We start from the raw sequence: 17,305 nt of genomic DNA, 5'->3' as shown, positions 1-17,305 counted from the left end.
GGCCCGGATACCAGTCACCACCGAACGTGCGAGCCTGACTGCGCCGCGCAGACGCATTCGCGGCGAAAATTTAGAACATGTTTGCGTCCCACGAACAAGCCGATCAGTTTGCGCCAATCCAGTAGGCTGGATCATTTTTCGACAGTGTGAATATAAACGGCCGCTTTGCATCCGTTTGTGTTGTACCGGTGGAGAAGTCCTTTGCCACATCCGAGTTAATTAACTGAGTTTATCAATCAAGCTGGTTACCAAGAAATTCCGTGCAGCCAGCGCTTCGATTGAGCGCGTGGAAGCCAGCCCAGTCTCCTCGTTTCACCTACCTTGATCTGCCTATAAAATCTCCGCGTGGCCAGCGTACCCTCTACCACTTCCATCGTCATCCCAATCTGCAGGTTAACAAGCAGCATCTGCACTTTTACTATCAGTTGTAAACTTTGCTAGATCGTCTAGGTGTAGATCTTAGCCGGGTAGGATGAAAAACTGCGAGTGCTGTGAGTTTACCTTGTCACTTGGAGGAGGAACTCGCCGATCTGGACATGGCGAGGACGGCGGTGCGTTGGGCGAGGTGGTGGTGGTGCTTCCCGTCGGCACTGCACTACCCTGATCGGTGGGTTGTCTGGTGGGGCCAGTGGCATCTCAGGGCAACCTCGTGTCGAGTGCCACCAGCCCCTACCACTCTATATAGTGCAGGCGACAGGGGCCCACCAACCAGCTAACGGTTGGGCGCCCCCGATCAGGGCGCGGTCAAAGGGCACGTCGAGCCGTTGGGCTCAAACGTGGTGGAGATCAACCTAACATTCTCCCCTTTGATCTCAACTTTACTTTTAACTTTATACTTTTATTTTATTCGTTTCATTTTAGATCAGTCCATAGGGCATGTTTCATCGTCACAGCTCTATTGCCGATAGAATCAGACAGCCACAATACACTTCTCTGTTTTGAAACAAATTCTTTTACTTTTGGGCCTCTTATGATCCAGGATAGGTAAGACTTTCCCTTAAACCCATGCCGGCTACGTGCTCCTTGAACACGCTGGGTGGTAAGCCTTTCGTTAGCGGATCCGCAAGCATATCTGTTGTCCTTATATGCTCGAGACTTATAGTTTGATCCTGGACCTTGTGTTTCACAACATAATACTTAAACTCAATCGGTTTCGTAGCTGTACTCGACTTGTTGTTGTGAGCATAAAATACTGCAGACTCATTTTCCCAGTACATCTTTTGTGGTTTGTCAATACAATCTACCACTTTCAAGTCGGGTATAAATTTCTTTAATCATAATGCCTGCCCCGTGGCTTCATAACATGTTATAAATTCTGCATACATCGTGGATGATGCAACTATCATCTGTTTGGAGCTTCTCCACGAAATAGCTCCCCCTGCGAGGGTGAATACATATCCAGATGTGGATTTTCTATCATCTTTATCCCCCGCAAAATCTGCATCTGAATACCCTCTTATTTCTAGGGAATCAGATCTTCTGTATGTTAGCATGTAGTTCTTTGTGCCTTTTACATAACGCAATGCCTTTTTTACCATTTTCCAGTGTTCAAAACCTGGATTTTCTTGATATCTACCGAGTACTCCGGTGATAAATGCTAAGTCAGGGCGAGTGCACACTTGTGCATACCGTAGGCTTCCAATAGCCGAAGCATATGGAACCGCTTTCATTTGATCGAGCTCGTATTGATTTTGGGGACTTTGATGTTTCCCAAAACTGTCGCCCTTGACTATAGGGGCAGGTGTGGCACTGCACTTATGCATATTATACTTACTTAGATTCTTTTCTAAATAAGCCTTTTGCGATAGTCCTAATACTCCATTGTTTCTATCTCGGTGAATTTATATGCCCAAAACATATGACGCTTCACCAAGATCTTTCATATCAAAATTTGAGGACAAGAACTTCTTTGTCTCTTGCAGTAGACTAACATCACTGCTGGCAAGCAGAATATCATCCACATACAAGATTAGGAAAATATATTTCCCACTTTTAAACTTTGCATAAATGCAATTGTCCTCAATATTTTCTTTAAATCCAAATCTCTTAATTGTCTCATTAAACTTTAGATACCAATCTTTGGAGGCTTGCTTTAATCCATAAATGGATTTCTTTAGGCGGCATCCCATCTACATTCATTCGATGCAACTCTAAATCAAAATGTGCAACTAGTGCCATGATGATTCTGAAGGAATCCTTACATGAGACCGGAGAAAATGTCTCATTGTAATCTATCCCTTCTCTTTGTGTAAATCCTTTTGCCACAAGTCGTGCTTTGTACTTTCCAGGAGGTGGCTATTGTTTCTCCCTTTCATGCTCAACAAATGGTTCATTCGGCTCCTGACGGACAGGTTCCGAATTTTCACTCATCGTTGTCATGGGTGGAGTTACAACAGGCGCTTGCACCACAATCGCAGGGATCGTCGGTGCAGGTGCACATGGTAGCGCAAAAATGGCTCCTGAGTCATCGGATTAGGTGCATGCACCCTCTTCTCCTCAAGATCAATTTTTCGAGCTACCATGCTCCCCCTAATCATTTCGTCCTCTAAGAAGACAGCATGTCTCGTTTCCACAAACTTTGTGTATTTCTCTGGGCTGTAGAAACGATAACCTTTTGACTTTTCAGGATAGCCAATAAAATGGCAGCTGACTGTTTTGGTATCTAACTTTGCGATGTTTGGATTAAATACTTTGGCCTCAACAGGGCTCCCCCACACTTTCAGGTGGTTTAGAGAAGGCACTCACCCTGTCCATAGCTCATACGGCGTTTTGGGCACCGATTTGCTTGGTACTCTGTTTAGAATGTGAATAGCGGTTTTTTTTAACGCCTCAATCCACAATCCCAATGGTAGGGTGGAATAGCTCATCCTACTACGCACCATATCCATAAGGGTACGACTGCGCCTTTCAGCTACCCCATTCTGCTGAGGTTCGCCCGGCATCGAGTACTGGGCGACTATTCCAGTCTCCTGTAGGAACCTTGCAAAAGGTCCAGGAACTTGGCCATATGGAGTATGTCGACCGTAGTGTACTCCCCTCCACGATCAGACCTGACTATCTTTATTCTTTTATCATGCTGATTTTCAACTTCAGCTTTGAATATTTATCCAACGCTTATGTTCTTTCTTTTGTTGGATAAATATAACCATATCAGGAGTAATCATCTGTGCATGTTATGAACGAATCATAGCCATCCACACTTTTCACAGGAAATGGTCCACATATATCAGTGTGAATTATTTCTAGTGTTGATGTGCTTCGATTTGCACCCTTTTTAATTTGCTTTACAAATTTTTCTTTAATGCAATCGATGCATTGTTCTATGTCTGAGAATTCTAATGGAGGAAGAATATCATTTTTAACAAGTCTTTCTATTCTCCCCCTCGAAATATGGCATAAGCGATAATGCCATAATTTCGATGATTCATCAGTTCTTTTCTTTTGTTCTTTGTCCAATGCTGACAACATTTTTCATTCACATTACACACAGACAACACCCACATAAGCATTATTACACCATATGGCACACTTGCCATATCCTTCCTGTCCATGTGTACTTTTCTGTCACCAGTTGCTACAGCAGCTGGGTCGCACATATCTTTGAAGAACCAGTGAACTGGCTCTTTATTCTTTCAAGATACTCCCATACGGAAGCACACTTTGCAATTGAGCCCACAATAGAGTTCTCAATTGTATTCTTTATAAATGGCACTTAGCCACTTTTATTCTGCCATGCAGAATCATCTCTCTTGTCATTTCTGACTGGATCTTTTGGTCCGATCGGCTGTGGGGACCCAGTCCACCTCAGCATAAATCGACCTTCTTTCTTCATTCAGTGTAGTTGTCACCTCTGAGGGTTGGAACATCCTTGATGCAACTTATCAAGTAGTACCCTCCTTTAAAACTACAATGAAATGAGATCATAATAACAATTGCATGGAATAATCCAACGTTGGTCAAAACTAGAACATACAACTGTTTATGCAATTAAATCTATATCACCGTTGGGCAGAAAATAGAGATAAATGCACACCTTATTGCAAAAAATCACGATCATGTCATTAATAACGTTGGTCAAAAAATAACACAACCATAATTGTCACAATAATCACTTTAATCATTTCTTTAAAATTTTGATTATCACTTTTGCATTAAAATGCATCTTTAACTATTTGCAGCGGAAACTGTGAATTTAAACTTTAAACTTTAAACTTTTCAGAAGCATCTCTGTTACTTTTTAATTTCCTAAAACAAATATCTCGTTGGTTCAATTTGCTCAGGAAAAAAACTTGACAAGAATGCTTCTTTCACTATTTGCAGCGGAAACTTTGACTTTAAACTATTAACTTTTCAACTTTTCAGAGGCATTACTGTTACTTTTTAATTTCTGAACAAATATTTCGTTGGTCCTATTTATTCAGAAAAAGTAGACAAAATTTGGCCTAAAAAATGACCCAAAAGTGCCTAAAATGCCTCTGTAATTAATAAAAAACAGAAAAACTGTTGTTACTGTCGCAGCCCACGCGGCCCGCACGCGCCGAGCGACGCGCAGCAACGCGCCGCTCACGCGGCTGATGAACGTGGCGCCCACGCGGCGAGCAAACGCGGCCCGCACGCAGTGCGGCCTGCTAACGCGGCCTGCTGCCGCGGCCTTGCTACGGCCCGCCCGCGGCCTGGCCAGCGCAGCCCACGCGGCCCGTACACGGCGCCGACGCGGCCCGCACACGGTGCCCACGCTGAGGCACTCCTGGCCGTCGGATCGAATCCAACGGCTGCCCTTTACTTTCGCTGGGTATAAAAACGGCCAACCGGCCGAAAAACCCTAACCCTAAAACATTTTCCCCCTGCCCTGTCTCTTTCCTTCGTCCGGCGGCGGCGCGGAGGCTTCACCTCCCGCCCGCGCGCGCGGCCCCGCTCCTTTGCAGCGTCCGGCGACGGCCGGCGGCGGCAGCAGCCCACGTCTGCCCCGCCCCGCACGCTCTGCCGGTGAAGGCAGCACGCACCGTGCCCCGCTCGCCCCGTCTCTGTTTCTCTTGCACGAGGGCGGCGGTGGAGGAAAAACCGAGCGCCGCTGCCGGCGAGCCGCCGGCGACGGCGAGTCCACCACGGTGGCTGCTCGGTCGTGCTCCCCCCACCTTCTTTCTTTCTTTTTCCGCTCATCTCCCACCCAAAAACCGATGGCCTCCAGGGGAGAAGGAGCAGCAGCCGGCACCCCTCTGGCCCTTTTGCCGTCGCGTGCGTGCACCCGAGGGTGGACGCACCGGCGTCAAACGGCTCAGCAGTGGTGCCCTACACTTTGCCGGCGCCATTAGAGTAGCAGCAGCCGGTAACTGTTGGCGGTGGCGGCGCGGTATCCCCACTGCCCCTGTTCTTTTTCTCCGGCGAGCCCAAGGCCCCGGCCGGTAGAAACTTTCTTTTCCCTTTTCTTTGGGTAGGGTTTGGTCACAGGGATGAACTAGGGTTTCATTTACTGTTTCTTTTCTACCCGAAAAAAGCACAAATCTACACACTGGTGGCTCTGATACCAATGTAAACTTTGCTAGATCGTCTAGGTGTAGATCTTAGCCGGGTAGGATGAAAAACTGCGAGTGCTGTGAGTTTACCTTGTCACTTGGAGGAGGAACTCGCCGATCTGGACATGGCGAGGACGGCGGTGCGTTGGGCGAGGTGGTGGTGGTGCTTCCCGTCGGCACTGCACTACCCTGATCGGTGGGTTGTCTGGTGGGGCCAGTGGCATCTCAGGGCAACCTCGTGTCGAGTGCCACCAGCCCCCACCACTCTATATAGTGCAGGCGACAGGGGCCCACCAACCAGCTAACGGTTGGGCGCCCCCGATCAGGGCGCGGTCAAAGGGCACGTCGAGCCGTTGGGCTCAAACGTGGTGGAGATCAACCTAACATCAGTATGTACTAGCGTGTTTGTTATTCTTGTCGCTGCTAAATCTTCTCGCTCTGCTTTTTCTTGCGCGTGGACTCTTAGAGCGTGCACGCTGGTGCTCCGGCGATGCATATACGGAGCGGCAAGAAGAACGGCAAGGGCAGTGTTGAGTCACAGAAGGCCATGGGTTGCGGCAGTGGCAGTCTACCGAAGAAGGCGAAAACCGCTAGCAGAACCAAACTAGATTGCAACCCGGAGCTTCAAGAAGGCGTGACCGTTAAAGAAGAAGAATTAGATGAGGAACAAGAATTCGAAGAGGAGGAAGAAGAAATGTGCAACGTCTTCACACTTGAGATGGATAATTTGGAATGCGGCATGTGTTTCCAACCATTTAAGTCGCAAGTTTACTCGGTAAGTACCCAAACATTACCCACATTCCGGCATCGGATTTGAATTTGATTACTAATTGCTGTGCTAATGATTAGCAATCTATTTTGTTGATGATCAGTGCAAGAACGGGCATGCTGCGTGCGCCAACTGCTGCATCAACATGGAGCGCAAGTGCCCCAGCTGCAACGACTCCGTCGACAACTTCCGGTGCCGTGCCACGGAGAAGATCTTCGCCGGCATGACCCGGCCCTGCCGATTCCAGAAGCACGGCTGCCTGGAGACAGTCCGGTACACCGAGGCGCGGAACCATGAAGACTTGTGCCGCTACGCGCCCTACCGCTGCCCGTTCGATGGCTGCGCCTACCGCGGTAGGCGGCTCTACGGCCACATCCTCCACGCCCACGCCCTGGCCGCAACCTCCGGCATGGACGTGCTTGGGTGCATCACTCTAACGCTCAACAAGTGCGAGCAGTTCCGTGCGCTACTGCACCACGACGGGGAGAGCGTGGTCCTCCTGCTCAACGGTGGCGACGTCCCCACGGGGCGCTCGCTGGCGCTGGTAGGCGTGTGCCCGTACCCAGTCGAGGGAATGGAGACGATGTACACGATAACGGTGAAGGGCGCCGAGACGGGGTCGCTCACGCTAATGGCGTTGGGGACCCTGCCGTTCGTCCGCCGGCTCGACGGGTACAAGGCCAAGGGCTTCCTGTTCGTGCCGGACGATTTCTGGGGCTCTTCAGGCAGCGTCGCCATCACCGTGCGCCTCTAATCGGTGTTGGTCCATGTTTCCTTCCTGCTCGATCGACAGCTCGAGTTGTCTCTGCTAAATCCCGGGTATCTTGCATTCCTGCTGGATGGATATCGTTTAGCTTTCGTTTTGGGTGTACATTTGCAGTCTACTTGTGCTGCCCCCTGTTATCTTCTAGTTTGAAGTTGTGTACAACAGACATGGTGGATGGACACTTGCTTTAGCTTTCTTACCTTGTATGATTGAATCTTGCATCAATGTTTTCGTTTGAAAACTTACGATTATGCGTCAATGTTGTCTTCTGCAAACTCATGCAACATAACAGTGCTTTTTTTTAAAGTTAACATAACAGTACTTTACCTCCGAGCATATCGGTAGCCTGTTAGATTCTTCTATTAGGTTCATGGTGTGCTTAATTTTATAGTACAGCATCACGCGTGTAAAACAAAATTATAGAAGAAAAAATGAAAAAATAAATCTTGAGTAGATTCCCAGGTTTAAACATAGAAATCAAGAGAAACATCCCAGTGTTTTAATATGACTCAGTGGACCAGTTGCCAATGGTCACACAATGTTTCCAAGGGGGCCTACATATGTCAATATTGAACCGATGCTGATCTTTTAACCATGTGTGAGAATTTAGATGGTGACAATTGTGTACAATTTTCATGAAATTTCTAATAATTTAGGTGAGGCTAGCTTTGTTGGTCCAAATATTGTCCAATGGGTTTTGAGGCATGACCCCTGAGGTTCGACCACTCAGCCTGGCCCAATAGTTTTACCAGTGTTAAATACCCATTTTTCAATTATTTATGGATGAGTGGAAATTGAATTATTATTGTTCTTGAAAAAGAATCATTGGACATGGGAACTCCACAAGTGGGCTATATATGTGTAGAGCAGACTCCATGAATTTTTGGGTAATTCCCTAGTCAAAATAAACGATGGTTGATTTGGAAAGGCAATATTCAAATTTCAATATTCTATATTCAAATTACGGTTTTAGATGTAAAACACTAGTTGTTGGGGATCAAGAGTGACACTACTATATTCGGCAAATAATTCATCCACCAAAATATCGAAACAAGATCCAATTTACTTTAAGAGAAATATAAATAAAAAATACCTAAAAATTTGATAAATGGAATCACGAAAACAATGTTAGTTAAATTCGGGCATTATATTTTCATAAGAGGCCAAACTGTAAAGAGCGCTTGAGGAGACCAGCTAATCACTAAGTATCTCGATTTCAATAGGTTATAGAGTTTAAATAGTTTCCTCCACAAAAGTTATCATGCTTCTTCGTTATACTCCCTTCATTTGAAAATAAGTGTTGCCAATTTGTTTAGATTAGTATAAATCTGCGAATCTACATAAATATGTGGTGTTTATTTTAAAACAACGCAAGTATAAAAAAAAGATGCGAGTTAGCTGAGGGAGGAAGTACCATCACCATCCACTCTACCTTTAAGAGTACACGAAAAAAGATTGCGCAGTGCAAGAACGGGCACGCAGCTTGCGATAAATGCTGCATCAGCATGGAGAGCAAGTGCCCCAGCTGCAACGAGTCCAGTGGCGACTTCCGGTGCCGCGCCATGTAGAAGATCCTCGCCGGCCTGACAAGACCCTGCCGGTTCAAGAAGCGCGGCTGCAGGGAGACCCTCCGGTACACCGAGGCGCGGCGCCACGAGGAGGAGGCGTGCAGCTACTCGCCGTACCGCTGCCCATTCGACGGCTGCGATTTCCGCGGATTCCTCCTCTACTGCCACATCCTCGACGCCCATGACCCGGAACTGTCGACGGTGGTGACACTGCAGAAGTGTGAGCCCTTTCGCGCGGTCCTGCACCACGACGACAAGAGCGTGTTCCTCTTGCTTAACGGCGGCGACATACTCACGGGACGCTCGCTGTCGGTGGTTCGCGTCTGCCCTTACCCGGAGGCGGAGGAACACGAGCGAGTGGAGGCGAAGTACGTAATGGATGTGGAAGGAGAGGGGACGTCGCTCTGTCTGACGGCGCCCGGACCTGTGCCGTTCGTCCGCCGGCTGGACGGGTACAAGGCCAGCGTGTTCATGTTCGTGCCGGACGCGTTCTGGGGCTCTTCTGGCAGTGTCACCGTCACCTTGTACCTCTGAAGTTAGTTGTATGTTACTAGTATCTCCTCGATCTTCTTTTGCGTAGGTATCTGCTCGATCCACAACCCGACCTGTGCTTCGTTTTCTGATGTTAGTAGTATGATAGTGTCGATCTGCCGAACGCCGTGTATCATGCACTAGACAGTCGATTGGTGCTGATTTGCCATGTTCCAGTTCTCTGTAGCGTATTGGTACGGTGAAATTATTCATGGACACTTGATTTTGCTTACCCTGCTGTTACTGATGTTTTATTTTGCCGCCAAACAAATGGGTAACTTCTGCCTAGCAGTTTTCCTACGGTCATGATGTGTGTAAGTCCTAGTCAGGTAAATCAACTTCAGCCAATGCAATACGAAAATCATCAGAACGGGATAACATAGAGCTCTGAGCCTCTGAACATTCACTAGGATAATTATGAACTTGATCAGACCTGGGAAATGAATAACGTCGTCGCAAAAGATGAGGCAAATATTTTGCTCCGTTTCAAAAAGGAACAATTTGTTAATACGAATTTCAAACGGCTAGTAGCCAAATGTAAGATTTGTCATATTCATGACATGCATAAAAGAAGCTAGTTTAAGCACCATGTTTTTTTATTGCCTATTTTTGAAAGAATGATGACATCTGACTTACTAGTAATCATCTAAGTTATTCAGAAGTAATCTATATACAATTCAACTAATAATTATGCAAATAAGATAAACATAATTATAAAATATCAAATTATTTAATAATATGATTGTGTTTGTCGATCATATAACATGAACAATAATTGTTCTTACATTGTAATTACAAACCGATATCTCATCGTTCTGTCCAATAGCTCAAATCAATGCAACTACCGTTCTGATTAGAAAGCAGGTCAAGCCAGCATGGTGTGTACATATATGACTCCCTTATTTTGGGCCAATAAAAGGATTCTTCTCCTCGTGTCAACACATAGTCGCCCAAATATTGAAGCTTGGAGGTTTTTAGGCAGCTGTAAGCGTAATTATGAAAATTATACCCTAGAAAAACGATCTCTTCGTCAGGATGCAGACCGAGCAAGTCGAACCAGCCCTCACTATTGTCATAATGGTAGCCCAACGCATTTGGGTGATTGTTGTGGTTGCCTTCGTCTTCTTCTACTTCCCCTTCTCCTTCATATTCGGCTTCCTCTACTTCGCCTTCTTCTAATTCAGCATTTCCTTCAATCTCTTCATCATCATACCAGCTCTTCCATGTTGCTGGTGCTTTCTCATGGTCTAGGATCCAAGACTTTTCAATCTCTTCACGGATTACATCCGGGTGCAGTGCTAGATGTTGAGAAATAGGTGGTCCAAGGTTTACATTATACTTCTTCTCCCACACCGGCCTTTTATGGGATATTGATTCGTCTAGTAACCATACGTCGAGCTTCATGGTGTAGTCAATCGTGATATAGTAAAGCCCGCCCTCCGATTTCAACAGGTATGGCCTTGGAAGTTTCGACCGACTATAGTTGCCAACAACTTTAGGGGTTTGGATCACAAGATATTTTCCGATCCGTAGCGTGAACCTGCAAAACATTTTAGGTTGTATAGCTGGGGAGGACAGAAATACCTACAGAAACGATGATTTGGATAAACGTACCTGGTGATGAAACCATTGTGACAATGAACGTATAGTGATTGCTGGGAGTAGATGCCATACAGCCGGCGTGGCCCGAGGCTCCATTCGAAGTCAGCTGTTAGTTGATGAGGCCACATGTCCGCTACCGTTCCGGCCGCGCCGCCTTCGCGAGCGAAGGCCCTGTCTTCCCAGCGTCCGGTGACGGAGGAGAACACTTGGACCACGTACACGGGCGGCGGCCATTCCATGAGCTTCATCGTGTTCTTCAACTCGCGGTACTCACGAAAAGCAGTGCTCCAACTCCATGGTACTGTTTCGGATGAGTCTGCTGTCCAGTCCTCTCCATCGTCGTCCGTCTCGACCTCGGGCCACTCATCCGCGCCGTCCACGAAGAGCCGCGCGACGTTGAACAGCGGCGGTGTTGGAGTCCTCGGGTCAGGTCGCCAAGGCTTGGGATGCGGCTCGGGGAGCAAGAACACCTCGTAGTTGAGAGACACGGCGGGGTCGAACAGGAGGTACGCGGCGGAGCGGACGCCCCACGCCCAGCTGGACGCCTCGGCGCGCGGGGGCGGGGGCAGCATCGGCGAGGACCGGCGCGTGGCCGGGTTGTAGACGAAGCGTGCGTGGTAGTCGTCGTGGTCCGTGCAGAGGAGGAGGCCGTTGCAGTGGTCGACCACGGCGCACCTGGCGGCGGGCGCGGAGGAGAGGCGTGCGTCGACGTCGCTGCCCAGGCCCGGCGGAGTGCGGGCGCGGAAGAGGCCGGTCTCGCTCCAGACCTCTCTGCTGAATTCCATGGTCTTGTAGTTGACGAAGACGCCCAGCGGCTCGCTTGGCAGGAGGTGCGGGAGGAGGAGCATGCACTGCGTCAGGTACCCATATTGCTGGCACAAAAAAGTGCCGGCAAAGGCACCAAAAGTGTCGGCAAAGGTTTTTTGTTGCAAAAAAAAAGTGCTGCGTTTATTCCAGTCGTTGTTGGTCTTTGCCGGCACTTTTTGTGAAATGCCGCGGTATATATATCAAGGCACAGGAACTGGTGCCAATAATAGCTATTTCAGGCAGATCAGTTTGTGCCTGTTCAGAGTTTTGCCGGCACTTTTCATCTGTGCCGTGAAAGGTTTTTGCCGGCACATTTTGTAGATGCCGCGGAATCTTTTCCTGGCACAAGCTGGAAACGTCGCGGAAACCATTTCTGTCACGCGACAGAGATGCCGTTAATAGTTTTTGCCGGCATTTCATAGCTATTACTGGACTGCCAGCAGACATCAAGCAATTCATCAGTATCATTCAGTCATAACTTACAAGCAAGCATTCAGTCAACATTTTGAAACATCCAGTCATAAAACACATTCAGTCATAACTTACAGGCAAGCATTCAGTCATAACTTACAAGCATCCAGCATCAGCAAGCAACACATTGTATAACTTACAAGCAAGCAAGCATAGGCCTGGTCACACATCATCAGTCATAAAACACATTCAGTCATAACTTACAGGCAAGCATCCAGCATCACCAAGCAACACATTGTATAACTTACAAGCAAGCAAGCATAGGCCTGGTCACACATCATCAGCCTTGTTTCCATCACCTATGGAGGCTTTTGATTTGAAGGTGAAGGTTCTCCTCCTCTTAGTTGTCTGGCTGTCAGGGTTTTCTGCCCTCCTCCTCATTTCCCGATTTGCTGCTTGTTCCTCCAATGTCAGCACCTTACCATCTGATCTGGAATGAATGCGCAAGTTCTTGTCCATGCAGCTCATAATTGATGCATGAGTTATGTCCATGTCCACTTCTTCAGTGCTGATCTGCAAGCATGTTTTGTGTCACATGGTCGATTCATGACAGTAAACTTACATTTTCAAGAGGCAAGAGTACAAGTGATGGAAACAAAGCTGATGGAAACAAGGCTGATCATGTGGAGTACAAGTGATAATTGACATTCTCAAGAGGCAAGAGGCTAGTGGAACTTACATTTTTCTTGGCCACTGGACTGAGCGTGCCTCAGCATGACCTAGTAGTGTCATTCTCCCCTTTGCTTGTGGTAACCTTGTGGTTCTCTTCAAGACCATGTTGATCATAACTTCGATGAATTCATACGTGTGCACGTACTCGAACCGTCCCAAGAGCAACCACTTGCTTCATCGTATGGTGAAGTCAATGCTACATCCATCCCTTTTGTCACCTTGACTGGCCCTTTGTTCTTTCTCTTCTTCACCTCACTTGTTTTTCATCCTATTCTCCTGTGCCTTCTCCATTTTAACAGTTTTAATGATTTTGTTCACACTTGCCGTCACGCACATTTTATTATATCACCCTATAAGCCTCAGTTATTGCATCAAACATTTAGTAAGTACAACTGCTGGAATAATTTCTAACCTTTGCCTCTAGTTGCTTGTAAGTAGTCTTTGAGTGATTCCCTTCTACTTCCTGGTTATAAATTGTTTCCTGGCTGTATACATCTTCCTGGCTATAAATTGCTTCCTGGGTATAAATTGCTTCCTGTCTTGGTACCTTCAATTACCAATAATATGATAACATTATTATAACCATTTCTACTATCACCAGTTAAAAATATACCAATGTTACCAGCTCATACCTTTGGTACAGAACTATTAGGTTCCTTCACACTCTTTCTCTCCTTTATTTTTCTGGCTCTTTTATCTTCATGAGTTGTGGTGGCCTACATTTAAACAATCAGTGCACACAATTAACATGACCATCTAGTAGCCAAGTGGACATGAAAGTGTCGATACTTTACCTTAGCTTGAGATCCTCCAACTTCTGAGGTATGACTAGGTTTTTGGCTTCTTCTCACAAGTGTTTCTTCAGTTGATCTAGTTTCCTGCATTTAAACAATCAGTGCACACAATTAACATGACCATCTAGTAGCCAAGTGGACATGAAAGTGTCGATACTTTACCTTAGCTTGAGATCCTCCAACTTCTGAGGTATGACTAGGTTTTTGGCTTCTTCTCACAAGTATTTCTTCAGTTGATCTAGTTTCCTGCATTTCAACAATCAGTGCACACAATTAACATGACCATCTAGTAGCCAAGTGGACATGAAAGTGTCGATACTTTACCTTAGCTTGAGATCCTCCAACTTCTGAGGTATGACTAGGTTTTTGGCTTCTTCTCACAAGTGTTTCTTCAGTTGATCTAGTTTCCTGCATTTCAACAATCAGTGCACACAATTAACATGACCATCTAGTAGCCAAGTGGACATGAAAGTGTCGATACTTTACCTTAGCTTGAGATCCTCCAACTTCTGAGGTATGACTAGGTTTTTGGCTTCTTCTCACAAGTGTTTCTTGAGTTGATCTAGTTTCCTGCATTTAAACAAAATTATCAAATACTTAGCTGCACCATCTGGATAGTATGATTACAATACAGATCATGCAAGAAGAAGCTGCGTCTTACAATTGCTTTGCAACCTGTAACCTCACTGCTAGTGACTTTCTCAACATTTGGCTTGGTAACCTACATTAGGCCAATCATATCACAAATTTAGATATGCCCAGTATGTAGGAAGATATCGTTGACCATGTAATTACTCTTGAATGAAGAAGTTGTAGTGTACCTGGATTGTAGGAATACCTTCCATTCCCTCTTCACTGTCTCGTTGTTCTGTTGCTTCGGTTGTCTTGTATTTTCCGGCTAGCTTGGTACACTAGCATTAGTTGACTCAATTGACTTTCTATGATATCGGTCTTTCGCGCCATGTTCTCGACCACACGCTTGAGGTCTCTGGTCTCTTTCCTACTCTCTTCAAGAGCTGCTAGTGCTTCAGCTAGATTTTCTGATCCTTTGCCACCAACTACCATGCCTAGACCATACCTTGTTGATTTCTTTGCTTTCGGAAACAATGTTGAATACAGGTCATTGGGATTTGGTTCCTCCCCATGCAGTTCAGGACTGACATTAAGTTTGGCATTAATTTCATTCTACAAGGAAATCAGTGTCATGGCAGGTATTGTTGCAAGAACAAGTATGTGTGCTGGCAGTAGTGACTTGAAGGTGAAACTTACAATTTTTCCAGCAGCAAAATCGTCAAGCGGCAGTCCTTTGCTATTAGTGTGAGTTATCCTGTACAGCTCAGCCCTCCCAATTTTTTTACCTTCTTGGATCTCCTGCAAATCACATGGATTATGCCCTCATGAACTTGTAAAAATATTTCAAATGGTAAGGTTGTACACAAAGTAAAATGCAGAAAATTTAAGTCTGAATTGATTAGTTTGGATTATTACTGTTTGATCTTGTACAACTGCGAAGCTCCTTGACCCAGTGGTGTGTGTACTATTTGGCTAGTTATTCCTTGCAGTTTTGTTCTTCCTTGACAATCTCTGCAATTTAAGTATAATAATTCAGTTCATGGTAAGTTCAGAAAGCATACATTTTCAAATTGAAAGTTAGAAAATTTAATGATGCACCTTTGACTTTTTTTGCTTCCAACGCCTCACCAGCCAATCCCATTGAGCTTCAGGAAGTCTTTGGCCACACCCGTTAGCAACGTTCTCTTCTATTGATAACTTCGACTTGTAATGTTTCTTCTTTAGGTAGCACTTGAAATCTTTCCATTTTTTACCTGCAGACTTTAGTACCCAGTACCTATGTCTTTCTTCAACATTAAAGAATGCCTGCAATACATAAGTAGCAACAGTTAGACAAAAAAAACCTTTCCACTGTTGCTGCCATTGAAATAAATGTAATGCAGTTTAAATACCTTAACAGTTTCCCACAAGTGCATTTTGTTACATCTGGGTACTTTGCTCTAGCTTGTTGCTGCCATTGAAATTTCTTTTCCTTTAACTAAACTTCCAATAAAATTGGTAAACTATTTTACATCTATTTTATAGATCAAGGCTGTTTGGACCACAAGGCTGTCCATTGTCATTGAATTCCACATCTATTTTACAGTTTGGATTAACATGTTTCCAGAACCCCTTCATTATTGTTGGACCTCTATGGGATTTCTCTTCTTCTGTGCCTAAAACCATAATTGTTATAACAGATTAGATATACTATATTTCTTTCCATTGACAAGATAGAACATTATAGATCAAGAATCTAGCCTGGAGTGTTGTTAATTTTAATTGATCCATCTTCATATTCATCACCAGGATCAGTAGTTGCATCACCGTCATAGTCTTCACCATCATTTACTCTCTGCCCATCCTCGGCACCATCTTCTTCCTCATCATCCTCTTCATCACTGTCATCTTCATCATCATCATCATCTTCATCTTCCTCTAGTTGTTCATATATAGTTTCATTCTCAACAATCTGAACAAAGGAAATTTAAAAGTAATAGTTAGACAAATATATTGGAATCCTGCAAAACTGGTTGTGTACAAAGGTGTTGAGATGTAGAATTCATTACTTACTTGCTGGTTCCCTGGCAAGTATCCGATAGCTTTTGCTATGTGTATGAACCTTTCATAAATATTAGCACCATTACTTTCAACTGTTACTGACTCCACCTAATTGGATCATCTTTTCCTTCCAATCTTGAGTATCTGACTTATTTGTTCATGCACATATATTAACTGAATTATTTGTTCCTGCACATATAGTAACTTCAAAGAAAAGGAAGAACATGTCAAACAGGACTGTCATACCCAAACTAAGTGTCTATTCTAGGCTCCATGTCAAAGTAATCTCTAATTGAAGGACAGACAACAGAGTACCAATCATCATCTACGACATCTTTCACATAGTATATCTCGCTTAGCTTGACTTGCAAATATAAATGGTTCCGATCCAAATTCTAACTCGCTTCGGGTTTACTTGTGTTACCCCAAAGTTGGTAATGTTTTTAACTCCAACGAGGTTTTGACCATTCACATTTGAACAAGTACAACACTTCCTTGGTTGGAATAATTTAACTCAACAATCTCTACTATTCTACCATAGTATTCTACTTCTCCTTTCACTGGGTTCTTATCTTTAGAACTAGAATAACTGGAAGTCATAGCTGAGTTTGACACTCCATCACATTGGGTGCTTTTGCCTGCTGCAAACTCCTTTGTGTGGAATACACAACCATTAATGCTGTAGCTGTTGTACTTCTTCACCATCATGTAAGGCTTGTTTGCTAGCAAAACAATTTCTGCTGGCAATTTAGTGCCTTTAAGAAGCAAAGACTGCACATGGTCAATGAACCAAAGATGGAATGTTCTGTGATGTTCTGCTTCTACCTGTCTTTTATTTTTTTCTTTTTCCCAGCAGCTAAAGCTTTCATATGCTTCTCTCGTGTAGTAATTGATGTGCTCATAATTGAAGAGTACATACTTACGTGCTTGTGTCCATGACAGGTGATCTAGTTCGAAGTACTGCAAGCCGATAATGGTCTTCCAAAATCTTCGAGTACTTGCTGCAATTTTTGTTTGCACTACTTGTCATGTTATCATCATGTCTTGGAGCTTTGTTGAACTTGGTGTTACAATCATCCACATATCTAGAGCAGAATGTCAAACACTCATCGAACAAATATGACTCTGCAATAGATCCTTCAGGGTGGCTTCTATTGTGTACCCAATTTTTCATGTTGCCAATAAACATTTCGGTGGAC

At 45.0% G+C, this 17,305-nt stretch overlaps 1 pseudogene; it reads left to right on the top strand.

The window, feature by feature from the left end:
- Positions 1–7,752: 7,752 nt before the first annotated feature.
- Positions 7,753–9,150, top strand: LOC124695436 (annotated as a pseudogene).
- The last annotated feature ends 8,155 nt before the right edge of the window (positions 9,151–17,305 follow it).

This window comes from Lolium rigidum, chromosome 3 (genome assembly GCF_022539505.1).
Source record: "Lolium rigidum isolate FL_2022 chromosome 3, APGP_CSIRO_Lrig_0.1, whole genome shotgun sequence".
NCBI lineage: Eukaryota > Viridiplantae > Streptophyta > Magnoliopsida > Poales > Poaceae > Lolium > Lolium rigidum.
This window is presented reverse-complemented; position numbering and strand designations above follow the sequence as displayed.